This window comes from Marmota marmota, unplaced genomic scaffold, assembly GCF_001458135.2.
Source record: "Marmota marmota marmota unplaced genomic scaffold, marMar, whole genome shotgun sequence".
Lineage (NCBI taxonomy): Eukaryota > Metazoa > Chordata > Mammalia > Rodentia > Sciuridae > Marmota > Marmota marmota.
This window is the reverse complement of record NW_026000142.1, coordinates 14,561,314-14,579,902: the sequence shown is the minus strand read 5'-3', so window position 1 is coordinate 14,579,902 and position 18,589 is coordinate 14,561,314. Positions and strand designations below refer to the sequence as shown.

Here is an 18,589-nt window from a genome sequence, read left to right as displayed (position 1 = left end):
CTTTAGTCTACAGAGCAAAGGCAACAAAGAGCGCATGTTTCTCTTTTGCAATGGGTTTTTAGTGGCCGGGAGGATAAGCAGTAATGCCCTTAAGTCTGAATCCTCCCAGGGTCTCTGGCACAGGGCAAACTGAGACCCTAGCACTTTGCTAAAGGGGACCAGAAACCCCTTGGCAAAGCAAGGTGAGAGACGGGTTTTCTGGACCGTTTAGGAAGCTCAAACTTAGGGAGACGTCCCTAATGAGAACAGTTTTCTCTGGCGCGGCGTGGGCGCCTGAGTCCTGTTCTTCTCACTCAGACGGGAGCTTCTCTCTCTCCAATACGCCAGGTGCACCACTAGCCTGCGTATTGAAAAATTGGGATAAATTTGAACCTCAGACGCTCAAGAAAAAGCGCCTCATTTTCTTGGCCTGGCCTCAATACAAACTCTCTGATGGAGAAACCTGGCCACCAGAGGGAAATATCAATTTTAATACAATTTTACAGTTTGATAAAATTTACAAAAAAGGAAATGGTGTGAGGTGCTGTATGTTCAGATTTTCTTTGCTCTAAGGGAAAATCCTAAATTATGCCAACAGTGTAAAGTAGACTTAGCTATGATATCTGCCATGAAGAGAAAAAATCTTGGACTCACTGAGGAAAAAGAATCAAGAGAAAAATTTGGGCCGATCAAAGTACATACCCCCTTCCCCCTTCAAGACCTAAGGCAGATAAAAACTGACTCTACTGGAAAGTTAGGAGATATGCCAGATTGCCTGGGATTGGATCTATCCAAAGGAGCTAATCCTGTAAGTAAAAGGGAAACTGAGGATTCCCAGCAGCTGCCAGAGCCATTTTCGCTTTGGGGAATTTCCTCATTCTTCCCTGCACTGTAAGGATTGCTCCATCTCTGTCCACTTAAAAAGAAGGGACACTGAATGCAGTAAAGTCAGTCACACTGAGACCCTTGATTTTACACCTATAGTTGCCCCTCTGTGAAAACATCTGGTCCACTCATGGGGAAATCTATGGTGCCACTGATAGGAGTCATAATTAAATGGAAGTTAAAAACCTGGAGAGATTTTTCTCTTATCTGGTCTCTCTATTTTAAAGGTTATTATAGATTGTTTCTTGGGGATGATCTTGGCTAAATGTGTGTCTAAAAGATGATTTTTTATTGTAACAATCTGGTATCTAAATGAGTTTGAAGCATTGCATAATCTTGCAGTTAAAAGTTGGGGTTAGGTAATTGTTTAGTTTGTGATTTCAGATAATTCATGCTGGAGAACTTAAATACTTAGGATAGAAAATTAAAAGAATTCTACTTCCAAGTTGGCAAGTAACTCCCAATCATTTAGTTTTATTTTGAACTGGGTAGCCTGAGAAGATTTCACTAGGTGTACCAGTGCATTAACTTGGGCAAGGATAGTAAATTATGATATGGTATCTGTTCCCCTCAGTGTGTAAGATTTAGGAAAAAAATGTTGAATTGGAACGTTGGTCTGGCTTATTGAAATAACATTGAATAGCAACAGTCTTAAATTTTTAAAGCTTAATTTTGGATATACATGGTAGTGTGTGGTTCTCTTAAGATTTTTTTCAGGTGATTTAATGTAACTTAATACTACTTTAGAAACTTCAGAACAAAGGAAGTGACTTAATGATCCTAAAGAAATTTCTTCTGATGGTAGAGATCCTATTTTCAGTTTTGTGTGAGCAAGTTTTTCTAGTGTAGGAAAATGTAAAGGTATGAAATTTTGTAAATTGTATCTTAAACTTGTATCATAATTTTCAACATCCAAACCTGAAAATTGTGACTTATGGTTAAAATGCCTTAGGCATGAGGTTTCTGCTCAGAATTCCAGTTTTCCCAGTTCCTTCCAGACCTCAGCCAGGACTTAAGTTGATATGCAAATAGAAGAAGCCTAGAGCACTCAGTATGAGACAGATCTGAGGCCCAAAAAAAAAAGAGTAAAGTGTCTTTTTATGGGAACTCAAACTAGATTAAACCAAAGAGTAAATTGTATGGCATTTACTAATTACTGGCCGGTCAATTTTTTCTAGGACTTTTGCTTTTTTCTTAGATTCTGTATTTTTTTTGAGCTCATGATTTTGATCCTACAGACAAGTTAATGTTTTTCTGATAAGTTCTATTTTTGATCAACTGGAGTTTTTTTTTAAACATTGCAATGAGATTTCACCTGAGAAAGCTACAAGGCCTTTACTATTGTGTTGTGTTACACTTGTGTTACGTGTTGTATGTCGGTATGTCTGTGTGTATGTCCATATATCGTGCAGTGATATGACAATTGACAGATGAGGAGCGCTCATGAAAAATTTTTAAAAAATGGATCCAAATATCTTTGATTCACGTGATTCAAATGGTTCAATTTAAATTGGGTAAACAGATGAAAGTAAAGATGTCTTTAAAATTAAGCTTATAAGTTTTTCTAGATGTTCAAAAAGGCCCTAATAAAATGTTAAATCTGCTTAAATTATAAAATTTACAAGTATTGTTTCAAAATGTGAACAGAAGGAGGTTAACAGATGAAAAAGAAAAACTAGAAGGTTCTAGGTATGGATTTAATAGAGGGAAAATGTGTTTCTGGATAAGAGTCTATATGATTAAGTGATTAAGAGGGTTTAAGTAAATGATATAAAAAGGTCTGTGTAAGTTGCTTATAAGTGTAAGTTTTTGAGCAAGTAATCTTAAAGAAATTAAACAGCTGGTTAAACAAGTACTGTTTTTAGAGAATTGTGCTATGTTATTTCTTTAAAAAGCTAAACTTGATTAATATAAAAACATCAATGTAATTGTGGTGTTAATGTGTCCATATCTTCCAGGTATACAAGTCTGTAAGGTAGAAGTTTTAAAAGAGCATTATATCAAGCTGGTGTTCTAAAGTTGTATGGTAATTTTAGGCTTAAAAAGAAAAACATGTTGGAGATTTATTTATATCATTTGTGTTCTATAACTGGACTTGTTATCAATAAGATATGTAAAGTTCTATGTTACTTTTTACACTGAGATACAATTTAAATGTATTTTTAAGTTAATGAGAGCCTAATCTGTGTGAAGGTTTTATTGCAAAACACAAAAGTACATTACTACTTTTCTACAAAAGGTTAAAAGCTTTCAGCTTTTCTTTAATTCATGTTTTAGATGTGATATTATGTTGTGTTTGCTCAAGTTCACAACAATTTATGTAGGCTTTGTAAAATGATGTTTAAAAAGCAAAGATCAGTTTCAGAACTACAGTACTTAAGATTTATGAAGAGCCCTGCCTTACTTGAGATAAGGCTCTGTCCCATCTCACTACATGTGAAAGTGACTATGAAAGAAGTAGGCCAGATTTCAGTACAGTTAAAGTTGTGTCCAAAAGTAGTTTTTTGCCAAGATTACTAGGATCTCAAACAGGGAATTATGATGTATAACCCTGCCAGAATTCAAGGTAGCTATTATATAAGCTAAATATGTTTTTACCCTAGTTAGTTTTGTTTTGTAGTTTGCTTATAGATGGTTTAAGGATTGCCTGTTAATGTTTTAAAGAGGTACTGCTTTAAGAACACAACCTGGGTCAACATAAGATAAGGAGTTATCACCTACAGGATAGAGAGATAGACATTAAAGCCCAGTGCTCTTAATATAAGGCTGTTAACTTATTTGCTGGATGTTTAAGATTAAGTTTTAAAATTAAAGTTAAATTAAAAGGGCCAAGAAAACCAATATTTGGCTCTTGCCCTCTAAGTCAGTCTGAATCAGGGAATAGGGGACTTCTCCAAAGAGCTTTGCAACTCTAGGCCACATAACCTCCCGATCAGGGAGATTAATGAGACCAGTGGAGGACAGAAAGCCAATCAGTGCATTTGCTGTGAAGAGGAGGGTCATCAGAAAAGGGAGACATCCCTGATGCTTCCAAGGGAAGCCACATGGTCAAGCAAGGCCTGGACCCATCCTAGCGCAATGGCACTAGCAGAACTGAGAAGCTGCTGTGAAGTTCCCCGAGGACTCCCAGGGAAGCTCAGCTGACTGTTAACAATAGATAAAAACAAAAGTCAGTTTGACTTGCTTCATCTTAAACACTTAGCAAAGACAGTCAAAGCCAAAGCACAGCTGTTCCTGGACATTTTAAATAATAATAATAGTTAAATGTAACTTCCAAAAATAAGTAAACTGGAGGCTACAAAAGAGATTCTCAGACAGGAATGCCTGATAACTATCAAAAGGAACTGCCAGAGTAGTTTTTAGTTTAAGGCCTTTATTTCTAACTTACACAGGTAGGCTTAGTGTTTGCAAGTATGGTTATCCAGCCCTCAGTAACAGAATTAAAGATTTCTCTATTAGACACAGAGGTCATACTAGTAAAAGGATTTTGCAAGACCAGATGACATTAAATTATTAAACTATATCTTGAGGGAAAGAACGTCTGTAACCCTAAAAGTTAAATGTTGTGTTTACATCCCTGACATTTCTGGCAATGTGACAAATGTCCTTAAAGATTTACATGCTCAGGTAGAAGCCAGGTCCTCAGCAACTTTGTCATGGAAACAATATCTTAGCTCCTGGTTCTTGGTACTTCCTGGTGGAAAACATTGTTAGTCTTTGTCTTTGCCATCAAGGAAGGAGTTTATGCCCAGGGCCATCTCCTTGACAGGGTTCCTTCCATAAGATGGTGTCCTAAAACTTATTAGCGGGACCCTCTCCTGTTGTATAGCTCGAGGATCTGGATTGGTAACCAATAAACCCTTGGGAATGCTTCCTAGCTGTAAACCTCAGAAGTCACCAAGACTCGTCACCGGTCAACAGCGGTAACAGTTTCAGAGATCTTAGTCCATAGACAGCTGGCTCCACTGCTCTTGGGGGCAAACATCATGGAGGAAGAACGTGGAGGAAGAACTCAGCTCAGCACATGGCACCCAAGGGAGAGAGCCAGTGTTCCTCCCCATGGATATAATACATACCAAAAGGCACACCCCCAATGACTCACCTTCTCCAGCCATATCCTTCCTGCCTACAGTTACCATCCAGATAATTCCTATCAGGTGATTCATGCACTGATTAGGTTAAGGTTCTCATAACCCAATCATTTCATCTCTAAACTTTCTTGCACAGCAGCTTTTGGGGTACATCTAATATCTAAACTATGACAGTGACTTAGACTATATTAACATTACAGTAATTCTATAAGTTAATTTATATGACAAACTGTGACATGTTTGCTTTCATCTTTCCAGAAAAAAAGGCTTGTGTGTGTGTTTGTGTGTGTGTGTGCGCGCGCGTGTGGATGTATGTAGGTGGGTGCGTGCACATGTGTGAGCATGCACATATTTATGTTTTATGAGTTGATATTTATCAAGTATTCAGATGATTTTAAATTGGCTGACAACAGTATTCTTATTATGAGGCTCTATTAAATCAAAATATAACGACTAGAGAAAATATAGTAAAAAATTTCCTTAAATAAATTTCAATGATTAAAATGTTCTAAAACATACCATTGTTAAAATTATTGAAGAGAAATTAAAATCAAGATTATAAAGTAGATACCATTAAAGTAAAAATCCCGTAAGCTGATCACAAATAAAAAGGGAGCTAGATGAGATAATAATTTTATAGCTCAAAATTAACCATTATTCTAAAACAAGAAGTGGCATAATTAGTATTTATTGGAGAAAATGAAATTAGTAGTATTGAAGTCAAAACAGAAAATTCCTTGGAATAAAAAGTCAAAGTAAAGTGAGAAAAAAAGATAATAATAGTTAATTTGATACATGTGAATGATCTACTTGATAAGAAATTTGAAGTTTATAGAATAAATATCTTTATGTTCCTTCAACCAAGCTTTTTGGAATAGCCATTTCCTGTCTTTTGTAGACCTCATGGGTTTATTCTATAACTATTGGTTTATGTCCTCTATTAAGAATGAAATTCTGTTGGTAATTAAGACTCATTTGTAAATTAAAATGAGTTCACTGCATTCTAAACCATGACTGTTTTTTAATTTTTTTAAATTTTTTTGGTACCAAGGATTGAACTCAGGGGCACTTGAATACTGAGCGACATCCCCAGTCCTATTTTGTATTTTATTTAGAGACAGGGTCTCACTGAGTTGCTTAGAGTGCCTCACTGTGGCTGAGGCTGGCTTTGAACTTGCAATTTTTCTGTCTCAGCCTCCTAAATCTCTGGGATTACAGGCTGCACCATTGTGCCGGCCTGAACCATCACTTTTATCAGACATCTCACTCAACGTCTCTCACTCTACCTGACAATTGATAGCCAGATACACCAACACTAGGAAAGAACATTACTTTTTCCTTTCACTCCCCATTTTTCACTTCTCTCCCCAGCTCACTCATTGTTTAACTTTCTTTCATTTGACACAGAAAAAGCAAGGTAAATAAAAGGAGATTAAAGAGGTGGAATTTTTTTTTTCTTTCTGGGGTTAATTCCTAATTTTAGTCAATTTTAGCACATGCTTGATCTCTGGAAGAGCTTCTCAATGAAAAGTTTCCTGCTATGGAAGATCTACCTGGTTTCAACTGCTTACTAAACACGACTTCCACATTCTCTCTCCACAGTGTACCATAGCCTATGGTTGTGGTTGCCTGCTGACCAAACTTCTAGAACGCAGCCTTGATAAAAGAGCTCAAGTTGAGTTACTTTCTGTGGCATCTACACGGCCCATGGTGTAGCCACATACACACCATTGCCATTCCTTTAGGACAGATGGTTCCATTTTGACACCCCTCCATCCTCTATGTTCCCCACTCTCCCAGTTATATATGTTAAGTTTGCTCACAAATGTACTCACCACAGCTGGTTCTCACAGCAGCCCTGCAATGACCATCTGGTCATCCTTTAACAATTTCTTCTGATTCCTCTTGATGTTCCCTCTTTCAAAGGAGATCTGAAATGAGAGAGAAATAAAAAGACAGAGGAAGGAAAGAAGGCAGGAAACAAAAGGGGAGGGAGAGAAGAGTTTGCTTCCAACTTTAACATTCATATTTCAATACATCAAGTTGAATCTAATTAATGAGCAAAAACATCTTGAGGACATGCTGATGCCCAGTTATTATTGAAACTGGATTTTTTGCTGTTAGATGCGGCAGGGCCTTGTTTGTATCACCCCTCTTCCAGTCTTCAGCAGGCAATGCCTGCTAATGTTACTACTCAGCCACAAGACAGCAAGGATTCTTTCTCAGGTTCTTTTATCCCAAACTTTAAAAATGAAATCCATCGACAGTGAAAAGTGAACATTAAAGAGTATGATTTATTCAAGTGAAAAGATAAGAAACAGAAGTGTCCTGATGAAGGGCTGCCACTCAGGTGTGCTATTCCAGGGACTTAGATGGCTGCTTAGGGGTTTTGCTGGGTAGGTGTGGCTGTCCATAGCCATGCTAATTATGTACTATAAGAATGCTATGCCTATTGGTTCACTAGCCACAAGCCTTGGAGTGTCCTGTTGTTCCAATCAGAATGAGGCTTCTTAGGAGCTTACTTTCCATTTTTATCTTTTATTAGTACCGGTATCAAGGACTTTCCAGATGGCCTCAGGTGTCTGGGTGTGGGTGTTGGCTACTGAACTAAAGTTGATCTTTGGTGCAATAATTTCTGAATTGTTTGTTTCCCTCATTTCTCACACCTCTCTGGGTCAGATGGAAGTTTCCAGGGAACAGGATGTACTGTCCTCTACTTAGACAAACCTCTTTTGAGGCCCATTGCCTTAACTGTCTGCCTGTATCTTACTATTTGACTATGCTACCTATTCATTATTTGCCTAGTACAGCATTTTGCCCTATCTATTAACACCTCACAATTATATGATATTTCCACTTTATAAAGTACAATCACATTTATGGTTTCATGAATGTTTTTAAAATTCTAAGAAAGTAGTAGGTAAGACATTTTAAAAACTGGTTTTACAAGAAAATAAAAATCAGAGAGTTTAAGTGATTTGCCATGAGTAAAAAGCTATAAGTCAAAAGATAAGTCTTCAATTATGTTTGCTGTATTTTCCAGTTTCCTTTAAAATCCAAGCTATTCAGAAAAGTGTATAAATGCAAAATAGCTACTTATTTTGTTCATGCTTAAATGTTAAACTTGTACAAGGCCAAAGTGTTCATTCTAAAATTTATTCCATACTATAATATATAATTTTGAAGGACAGAAGAAAAATGATATACACCCATATTTAATAATCAAGAGATTTGAGATAGCTTCCTACTAATGCAAACAAATCTAAGTTATGCAAACAAAGCTTCATTGTTCCAATAAAATACACGCATTTAACTAACCTGTCTCAAGCAAGTGGCTCATTCTCTACTTTGCTTGTCCCATTTATGTATGTATGTGTGTGTCTTTGTGTGTATAGATATATAATTATTTTCTTAATTATATATTTTTCACTTTTCAAAAATTATATTTGGCAATATTTGGCATATTTTAACTTAAAAACACATTTGTCTTTCAGACAAAGAATATTTAAAAATAAATGTCATTCAGAAGTAGAATCTTGTTCTTAAAGTTATACAAATCTGACTCTACTTAATTACATTTAAGGGAATGAAAGCTATGTTTACTAAATAAATGATGCAAACAGAAATTTATCCTGTGTCTTAAATTCTCAAATAGCTGATCAAATTTATTTAGAACAAAGCAGAATTTCAGTTTTGTTCTGTATCATTTCTAATGAGTTATCACCTGGAATGTGTCTCACTATGGTTGTTTTGCAGATATTTCTCCACACGGAGTGTTATTTAACTTCTTGTACATAGCTAATTTTACCAGAATTTTCTTTGCTCTGGCCATCCATATCTTTTCTCTTTTTCCCTAAAGAACAACTACTACCAAAAAGCATCCAAGTGTTTGTCTATTACTTAGATAGATCTCTAGGGGTTTGCTATGTTTTATAACAAATGTTCCCAAGCATTCAATAGTAATCTATAAGTCTTGACCTTCTCCCTGGCAGGCTTCTGAATCAATTACCAGAGAATTCTTACTTCCACCATGCTTACCACTGTTGTCTTGACAGATTCCTAGTTGAAAACAGCAACCTTTATCTCATAAATGGTATGATGTCCAAGGTTTAATCAACAGAATAAATGCCTCAGAATACATGAAAATGGGTGTGAGTTTCAGTGAAACTCTTTACCATTAAAGTGATAAATCCTCATACAACAATTGGTATGTGTATGCATGTGAATGTGTTTGTACATAAATACTCAAAATACAGAAATCAAATTTACTTTCTTCCAGATTTTTCAGAGAAGGCACATGGAGCAGGCAAGTCATTTAAATTCTTTGGCTTTCTCACCCCAGAATTCTGTGTTTTCAAACCATTGCTTATTTAACTAAAGTCCCAGGGGCTAGAAGACTGCCAAGAAGAATACTATTTCTGGCTCATGAACCAAGGACAATTCCCCAAATGTAGAATGTATTGCAAGTTGTTTATTATAAACATGAAGATACTGAAACTCCATTCACTGTAAAACAAATTGAAATCCAATGCATCTAAAGGGAATCATTGCAGTTCCAGCTTTATCAATCAGCTAGTGGGCACAATAAGAATGAGCATATCAGAGTTAATCCTTGCTATTTTTTACTGGCTGTCCACAGCACCTATTCAACAGATTCTCTTTTAATGAAAAAGTTGATAATTTGAATTTACTGAATATTTAAACACTTAATTACCATATCAATATACTGTATCCTCAATATTCATCCTCTGTAGGGAGACAGTTGAGAGTCTTTGGGACATTCACAAGGTAATTGAGAGTAAATATAATAACCGTGTTTTGGAGAGCCCTAGTTAATTTTATTTTTTCTTGTATTTTTTACTGTTGTAGTGATGGTGAGACTACAGGTAAATGAGAATATTTCATGAAGATTATTGTAATACATTGCTCCTTAGAAGTCTTATTGACTAAAGAGATGAATCACCCACAAGAGAACTTATACTTTCACACTAAATCATTTTTCTAACTGTTTTATTTCTTAATTGTTTGTTATATCTCTCTAGTTTGTAGTGGCAGGACATCCAATTCACACCAGCTAGATCAATAACAGAATTCATTATCTTGCTTACTGAAGAATTCTAGACATAATTTTAGTTCAAGGAAAACTGATTCTTCGCTCTAACAATACTTGGGATCAGTTTTTTTGATCTCTTGACATTTTTGTCTGATTGACTTTATTCTCAGATTCTACTAGATGGTCTCCATTTTATATCCCTTGATGCAACCTGTGAAAACAACAGAAGCTTTGTTTAATTTTCCAGAGGCTCTGACAAATGGCATTAGATTTATTTTGATTGGAATAGCTTAGGCCTTAAGTCCTTTTGATGCTTCATAGAGGCAGGCTGGCATCTTATGGGCTCAAACCTGCATTGATGGTCCATCTCAGTTGACCCCTTCCAGAAATTACATGAACTGAAAATAGAAGAAAATTAGATATATATCAACAAATAAAAATTAGATATTTTCATTATAAGAATGGAGTTTGGGTAGAAAAATATATGAACAATAGTATCAACAAAGACAAAGAATTACTTAGAGCTTACTTTTTGACTAACCACATTAACATATACAATCTTAATTATAAAACTTAAATTTCATTCCAAAAAGAATTGTAAAAATCTCATCTCATAATGATATGTAGTTTCAAATCCATGATGCCTGGTTAATGTTTAGCCCAGATGTAAATTACTAGCATCTAATAAATTACAGTTAATTTGTATATTTATTTAGCTATTAACATTATAAAAAACTACAAGAAAGAGAAAAAGAAAAGGAAAACAATTTTGATTGAAAGGAAGGAGAGATGGAAAATATCATGTCTGTACTCTACATTGATAACAAATATATCCTAAAATATAAAAGGAAAATAGCTCCTTATGCTGACAATGAAACAAATTTTGATTTTGTTGTTTTTTTATCCATAATTTTGAATTATCTCGAATGTCTTATTTGTCCTTACCTATCCTGAGCATTTCTGAAAATAAACATGCAGAAAACTCACTTTGCAAGATTCAATCCTTAACAGCTAACACTTTGAAACCATGGTTTAGATTGGCAGGTAAGGAATGGCCTAAGGGTTTTGCTATTACAGATATTTGCATACAAGGCTACAAAATATTGATTTTCTTAAACTTTTGTCAAAAATATCATTTTCATTTATTATTTTTATTAGCTCCCTCATATATTTGTTTTGAGTCAAAATCAAAGTTTATGAAGCAATGTTGAAGATCTTGCCTACTATTCCTCCTTAAATCCAATTTTCTGTCTTGAAAGTTCTCTGTCTAATCAACAGGCTCTATGCACTTTTCATGTCCTTAGTATTCAGGTCATGGTTTCCATTTGGACCAATGGCTCCTTATTGGCTTCTACATCTTGGGAAATTAAAAATAATGGCCAGATGGGGCATTAAAGGACAAAGGCTGCATTCCTCTGACAAAGTTAAGCAGAAGACTTATGGGAGGAAGTACTTTAAATAAGCCCAGAAAAATACAGCTTTTATCATATCATAATCATATAAATTTCCCAGACTTTTATATTAATAACATTAGCTTTTTTCCCAGCATTGATCTCCTCCAACTCTGCTAGTTTCCAGGTTACTTGAATCAAAATAATCTTGTATTACGGGACTCAGGAAGAATGGTTTCTTTTTGTATTATCATTTTCTTAACTTATATCTTCTAGGACACCAAACTTGAGATAGGAAATATATTAATTTTAGTATATTATAGAAAAACAAGTCCAGACAAGTAGAAAATTGAGAGAATGGGAAAAAAAAAAGCAGTGAAGTAGAGGTAGCAGGAAGATTTACTGCTTCTCCATTTTCTCCTAAACTCTGCTTTGTATTCTTAAACAAAAGTCTTTTTTGTGTGTGTGCTGGGGATTGAACCCAGGGCCTTGTGCATGCGAGGCAAGTACTTTACTGAGCTATATCCCCAGCCCTTGAAAATCATATTAGAAAATTCCAATTGGTAATTAAAATTGTTATTTTTTAAATACGTAGTTTATTACTTTATTTTAATAACTATTTACGATGAGAATATCTTCTATATATCATACCTCTTTATTTTTAATGATTGCAATATCATAAAGGAAAAGTTCATTTCCAGAAACAGTACCTTCATACTAAGTTATAAAACTAAAATAGGAATTCTATGATGGCTCAGAATAATCTGTATATTTTATCCTTGACTTTTCATTAATGCCACCTTAGATAGTTCTCTTCTTCTCTTTCCAACTGCTTAAAAATACTGTAGTTCTTATTTTCCTTCTTCCAATGGTGGGTTGTCAGTTTTTTGTCACTGCAATCAAAATACTTGACAAGAACAGCTTAGAAGAGGAAACGTTTATTTTGACTCATGGTTTCAGAGGTCCATGGTCAGTTAACTCCATTTCTGTAGGCCTGAGATGAGGTAGAACATCATGGTGGAAGGCTGTGGTGGAGGAAAGTGCTCAGCTCATGGCCGTTAGGATAGGGGTCCAGGGAGAGAAAGAGAGGAGGGGAGAGGAGAGGAAGGGAAGGAAAAGGAGAGGAGAAAAAAAAAAAAAAAACAAGGGACAGGATATAATCCCTAAGGGCATGCTTTCACTCATTTATTTTCTTTAATCATGCCCCAGCTGCCTACAATTACCTCCAAGTAGACTATTTAAATTATTAATTTATCAAATAGATTGATCCATTTATAAGATTATAGAACAAATAATCAATTTTTTCATCACTCAACATTATATTGCTATATAGCCTAACCAATGCGCTCTTTGTGGGATGCTTTTAGATCCAAATTATAACAAATGGTGAGGGCAGTTACAAAAAGTTGTTACTTTTCATTCACCTAATATACTTTTAAATTAAAATGATGGACCATTAACATGGGAATATTAGCTCTCTCTTAAGGAATTATCCCTGAATTCTATTGTGTTTAAAAATTAATCATTATTTTTTGACTTACCTAGACTCTCATGATTACCTTATTATATTTAATTCATGTTTTTATAAGGCTATTCTAATAGTTTATGTCATATAACCTGGTCAACTTTATTGAGGTAGTGACATTATAGATGGAAAGAAACTGAAAAATTTAAGACTTGCAGGTATAGAATTGATAGGACTCATATTAGGTAATTAAAAGAATAAATAACTATTAGATTAACCATGGAAGATGATCATGTATGTAGTTTCCTATGATTTCATCTAATTTACACACATACACACACACACAAAATCACACACATGCATGAACATACACAGACTAGTCTATTATTCTAATAATATCCTGCAAAAATTTGCATAGTTTTGAGTATTTTAATATACATTAGTAATACCTTATGATATCGGAATTATTTATTAAGTTTTGAAATTTATTAAAAGTTGAATATTATTATACATATTTTTTAGAATTAAATTTTTTAATTTGATGAAAGAGCATATTAAGGTATTTTAGAGATCATGTTAAACCTATAAACTAACACTCATGAGAAAGCTTTATGGTTTGCTTCTCTAAGTAGTTAAAATTTCTTAGTAATATTTTGAATCTGGATATTTTATGTAGATTTTTCCATCTTGTAAAACTTTGTTTCTCCAAATATTTCCCTATGTTATTACTATTAGTCTAAAGAAAAATAAAAATTTTAGACAGCTAAATTTGTAGAAAACTTTGTACTTTTTGTCTCTCTCTAGTAGATATTCCTCTTTTATCTGGAACATTATTTGTTTAATTTTTGGAAAATATAGAAAACTGTTAGGTGATAATGATAGTAAAAATGGGCATTGTTACCTATATCTTTATGTTTAATGAAAATATTTCAAGTATTTGCTTTGGTTTTAGTTTTAAGTCCTACCCATCTTATGACTGCTCTTAGATTCACTTTTTGTAATCAATAAGATGCTCTAAAATATGATTACAGTTATGAAAGATATCATATAAGTAAATTTTGTATCATTCAAATGCTGAGTTTTGAAGGCATCCCAAATGGATAACTTTCAAAAGTTGTCCCTAGTATTTTTCAATATCAGTGCCCAAGTGTAGTTTGATTCATGCTTCCAGAGCTTTTGATACCATGGATCCTGTATCTGATGTGCCAGAACCATAGAACAATTCATCTAGAGGTGTAGACTATTTCAGACCACACAGATCTTTCAGATTACTGACTGGAAATGAAGGGAAAAATAAAAGAGTAAAGTGGAGGATATAAACTACACAAGTGTGGTAATTTAAGTGATGGAGAGGAGTATGTTTACAGACTTCTGAGATATATTTTGAGATGTATTGAAAAAAACACAGTTTGGCTGAGGGGGTTGAAGGAATATCAGTAGAGGAAATTATTATTTATGAGATCATAAATTATTTATGAGATCCCAGAAAGCTAGTGGTTGTTCATTTGTGAAGCCAAACAACCTGAAGCAAATAATACAGAATCTCAGATGTAATAATAGTGAGGCTTGTGACAAGAGAAGGACAAAAGAAATATCTGGAGACCAATTCACAGAAATAAAATCCAATTTTTAAAGAATCATCAGAAGTTATTGAAATCATTTATCACGAGATATGCATAATTCTCATGGAGAAGGCTCTTTATGTGCAAAGGAGCCTAAACAGAAAAAAAGCAAAATTGGGTTTATTCTTAACTGCATTATTTTTTTTTCAAAAGAATGATGTGATTACCATATTGTTAAGGGATAGTTAAAAAAATAGAATTCAGAAGAGAACCTAGAAAGGACTGAGGAAATCCTTGTATTATTTAATTTCATAGACTTGTGAGTTTATTTTAACAGACAGTATGACAAGTTGATATTTTTGTTTATTTGACAATAATAAAAAAGAAGTTGTCTTTCACTCTTTGAGAGTTTGATCACAATTTCCTTTTTATCGTTAATAGTTTTTAAAATTTTCTCTTGAAAACTTATTGTACTGTTGGCATAAACTTCTGGTCATGATGAAACAAGAGATTTCTTCTGCCTCCTTCAGTAACTAAGAAAGCAAGGAAAAAAAGAAAACAAGGGGTTTTAATCCCTGGAAAACATATAATAAAAATAATCCCTGAGAGAAGGAAATGTGATGAATTAGTGCTAGAGTCTGCACAGCACATTGCCTAGAGAAAATGTCTCACCACAGCCAAGGTGGCAGCCTCATTGTAGGGACATCACAGAATTTGGTAGACCAGGGTGAAAAAAGGGAATTGAAGACAATATATTTATACAGAAGACTCTGAGTCTTTTGCTGGATAGTGGGCGATGCATAATTGTGAAACAAACAAACAAACAAACAAACAATAAAACCAGGGCCAACATGAACTCTTATAAAAATAGCAGAGTATAATTCTCATACCTTAATAAGGCTCATCCATGGTGAAAAAAATATATATAGCTGGGGATACAGTTCAGTTGGCAGAGTGCTTGACTCACATGCACAAGGCCCTGGTTTCAATCCCCAGCACCACCAAAAACAAAAAAACAAAACAAAAATAAAAACAAAAAAAAAAAAAAGAAAAAAGAAAGAAAGGAAAATATATATACTTTAAAATATTTAAAATACACAGAAACACTGTGTCTTAGTGGTGGTGCCAATTTATGCTTCATCCAAAGGTTATATTTGTTCCTGAGATTTTAACTGTTAGGTAAAAAATACAATTCTAAAGTATCAAACTGTTTTCAAATAACTAGAACATTAAAAAATGCTAAAAATACTTAGAGGACCCCACCTTTCCCACCTATACCTATTGTCAAACTATGTAAATTTTAAAATGTATTCTGTTCAATTACCAAACTTGCAAAGAAGTAGGGGGAAAAATCCTCATTAGGAGGCAAAATAACATATAATTCTTGACCCAGAAAAAACAAAGATAATAAAATTATTAGACAAGGCAATTATCTTAGCGATTAAAAAGATGTCAGTGTTAAAGAAAGTGGAAAAACATGAGCATTATAAGGAAATGACAGAAAGTATGAAAATGACATATTGAACTTGTATAAAAACAACATTAGAAAATTAAAAAGAGGGACTGTTGGGTGAACACTAATTGGTTTCTAGGGAAACTTGCAGTGACATAAGAAAAACTCTAGAGAATGTGATAACAGAGGAAATGGAGAGGGGAAGCTGACCACTTCCTTGGTGTCCAATCTTTAGTTGAGGATCAAGGCAGAGTAATCTTGACTGTAAAGTAAAGCAATACACTCATGAAATATCTGAAGAAATCTCCCTGTGCAGTGAGCACACAACGTATCCCATGCTTTCCCCCTGCTTCTAGGTGTGGTCAGTCCCCCATTGTATTCTAGCCTGCAGCCACTGAGGAACACTTGAGTAATAAAATATCTAAAACCTCTGCATTTAGTCCTCCAAGTGCTTTCTTTGTCATCAGTATACAGAATGTTTGGGCCATGTGCAGCCCTGGGGTTGAACAGCAATATAGGTAATATACACAAACAGAAACCATCCAAAGTAAACAAAAGAAAAAAATAGATCAAAGTAAACTATGTCCGACCCACCAGCTTGCAGGTCAGTTTCAAGCACCTTAATATTTATGTGACTAGAGTTCCAGAAATGGAAGTTCAGGGATAAGATTGTAGACAACTATAAAAAATAATTGCCAATATTTTTTTCAAAATTTTACAAAACCCCAAACCCACAGAACCAAAAATCTCAATAACCACTTAACACAAGAAATTTGAAGAAAACTCTATTAAGGCATGTTATACTAAAACTATTAAAAATTATGATAAAAACAAATCTTAAAAACAGCAAAATAAAGAAGAGACATTTTAGACCAAGAGGCATATCCAGAAATAAAAAGTTGATGATAGAATTCTTTTTGGAAATTGAATGAGGCATAATGCTTATGCGCAAAATCCTTGTAATTTTCAGGGAAGACTGCTCTTAGGGTTTAACACTAGCCAGTGCCTAGGGAAGCTTATTTTTCTTGGAGGTGAGCTAAGAACTGCAAAGAATGTATTATTGTGCATAAGAAGGAGGGAAACTAGCCATTTCCCTCATTTCCAATCACTTACAATGACCTAATTTTAAAGAAATATATTCATAAAACATCTAAATAAGTTCACTATTGAAGTTAGCATGCAACATGTCATATCATAGATATATATATTTACATACCCCTCCTTGTAGGTGCAGTGTGGCCTTTCATATAGGCCCAGTCTGATGTTGCTCAGGAATACGTAATAAAAATGTCTAAACCCTCTGTTGTATCCTCCAAGTTCTTTTTTGGGTTACTGGTAATTTTTTATGCTGTGGTTTTTGCAGCACTGGAGTTAGCTGACAAACTAGAATTTTATACAGAGTGTAATATTTTCATAACATAAAAATTTAAAAGATTAATTACTTACAAACCGCTATTCTCAGAAATATTAGAGGAATTCATTCGGGTAGAAGAAAAATGTTACTAGATGGAACTCTTGATCTATACAAAGCATAAAAATCACTGAAAATGATAACTGAGGAAATAAGAAATATATTTTATTATTTAAAAATATTATACAAGATAATTCTAAGTTTAATGCAAAATTGTTTTGTAAAAAGTTTTGTGGCATTTATAACCTATGGAAAAGTAATATGTTTGGAAGATAGAAGTGTACTGTTGTATAATTATACTGTATGTGAAGAGATGCGATGTTGTCTAACATTGAATACAATCATTAAAACTTACACTTAAAAGCCTAGAGTAATCATTGAAAAGTCAAAACAAAGAGATAAGGATAAAAAGTCAATAACAGAAGCTAAACAAAGTTCTATTGTTACCAACAACAGGAACTTTGACTTGGTGCTGGTATTAAAAAAAAAAAAGCTGCATTAAGGAATAGTATACAGACAAAGTTTTTTTCTGGAAAAGAATTAAAGGAAAAAGGGTTTTCCCTGTGAGCAGAAGGGGAACAATACAGATTGAGGTAGATTTTTGTTGTCCACTATTAAATGGGTGAGTCTGCCTCTTATCTAATGACTCTGGACTGAAGAAGCATTTGGTATTTTTTAAAAAAATATTTTTATTGGTGCATTCTAGTTAGACATAATTGTGGGATCATTTTGACTTAATAAATGTGTATACCATAATTTGCTCCATTTCAATCTCTAGTGCTATTTCTTCCCCCTCCCCTTCCCCAACCCTGGATTCCCTTCCTCTGATCTAATGATCTTCTTTATATCAATTAATTTTTAAATTGGTGTATTACAGTTATACATAAGTGGACTTTTTAAAAGAAGTTTTCTGTTGAAGGAGACTCTTCTATATCTTGGCATTGTCTTACTGCTGTTGGTTATAGTTAATTTGGTTAAGTATAGGAAGACAAGAAGAGGCATATTCTCTACATTTTCAAGTGAGTAGAAGGAAGAGACTTAGCATGTAAAGATTATGAATTAAGGCCCAAGAGTTTATCTACCATTTGTCCCCTGTCTTGTCACTGTCTCAATATAAATACCCAATTAATCAAAAAGAAGAGAAGAAAATACTAAAAAAATAGAATGGAGAACATAGTAAATAAAAAATAAGAAACATAAGAAAAAAAATTCCCAATTCAAACATCAAATATCATAGGTTGTAAACACAATACAAGAGAGAGAGATGTTAGTTTGCATTAAAACAATGAAAATGACAAC

The 18,589-nt window shown here is 34.0% G+C and overlaps 1 long non-coding RNA gene across 1 annotated transcript; it reads right to left on the bottom strand.

Annotated features, from left to right (window-relative positions):
* Window positions 1–974: 974 nt before the first annotated feature.
* On the bottom strand, window positions 975–17,519 carry LOC125611374. Its single transcript, XR_007341543.1, has 3 exons — window positions 17,478–17,519; window positions 7,708–7,724; window positions 975–1,076 (listed from the first exon to the last, which is right to left on the bottom strand). It is a non-coding gene; the product is annotated as an uncharacterized LOC125611374 (long non-coding RNA).
* Window positions 17,520–18,589: the final 1,070 nt, after the last annotated feature.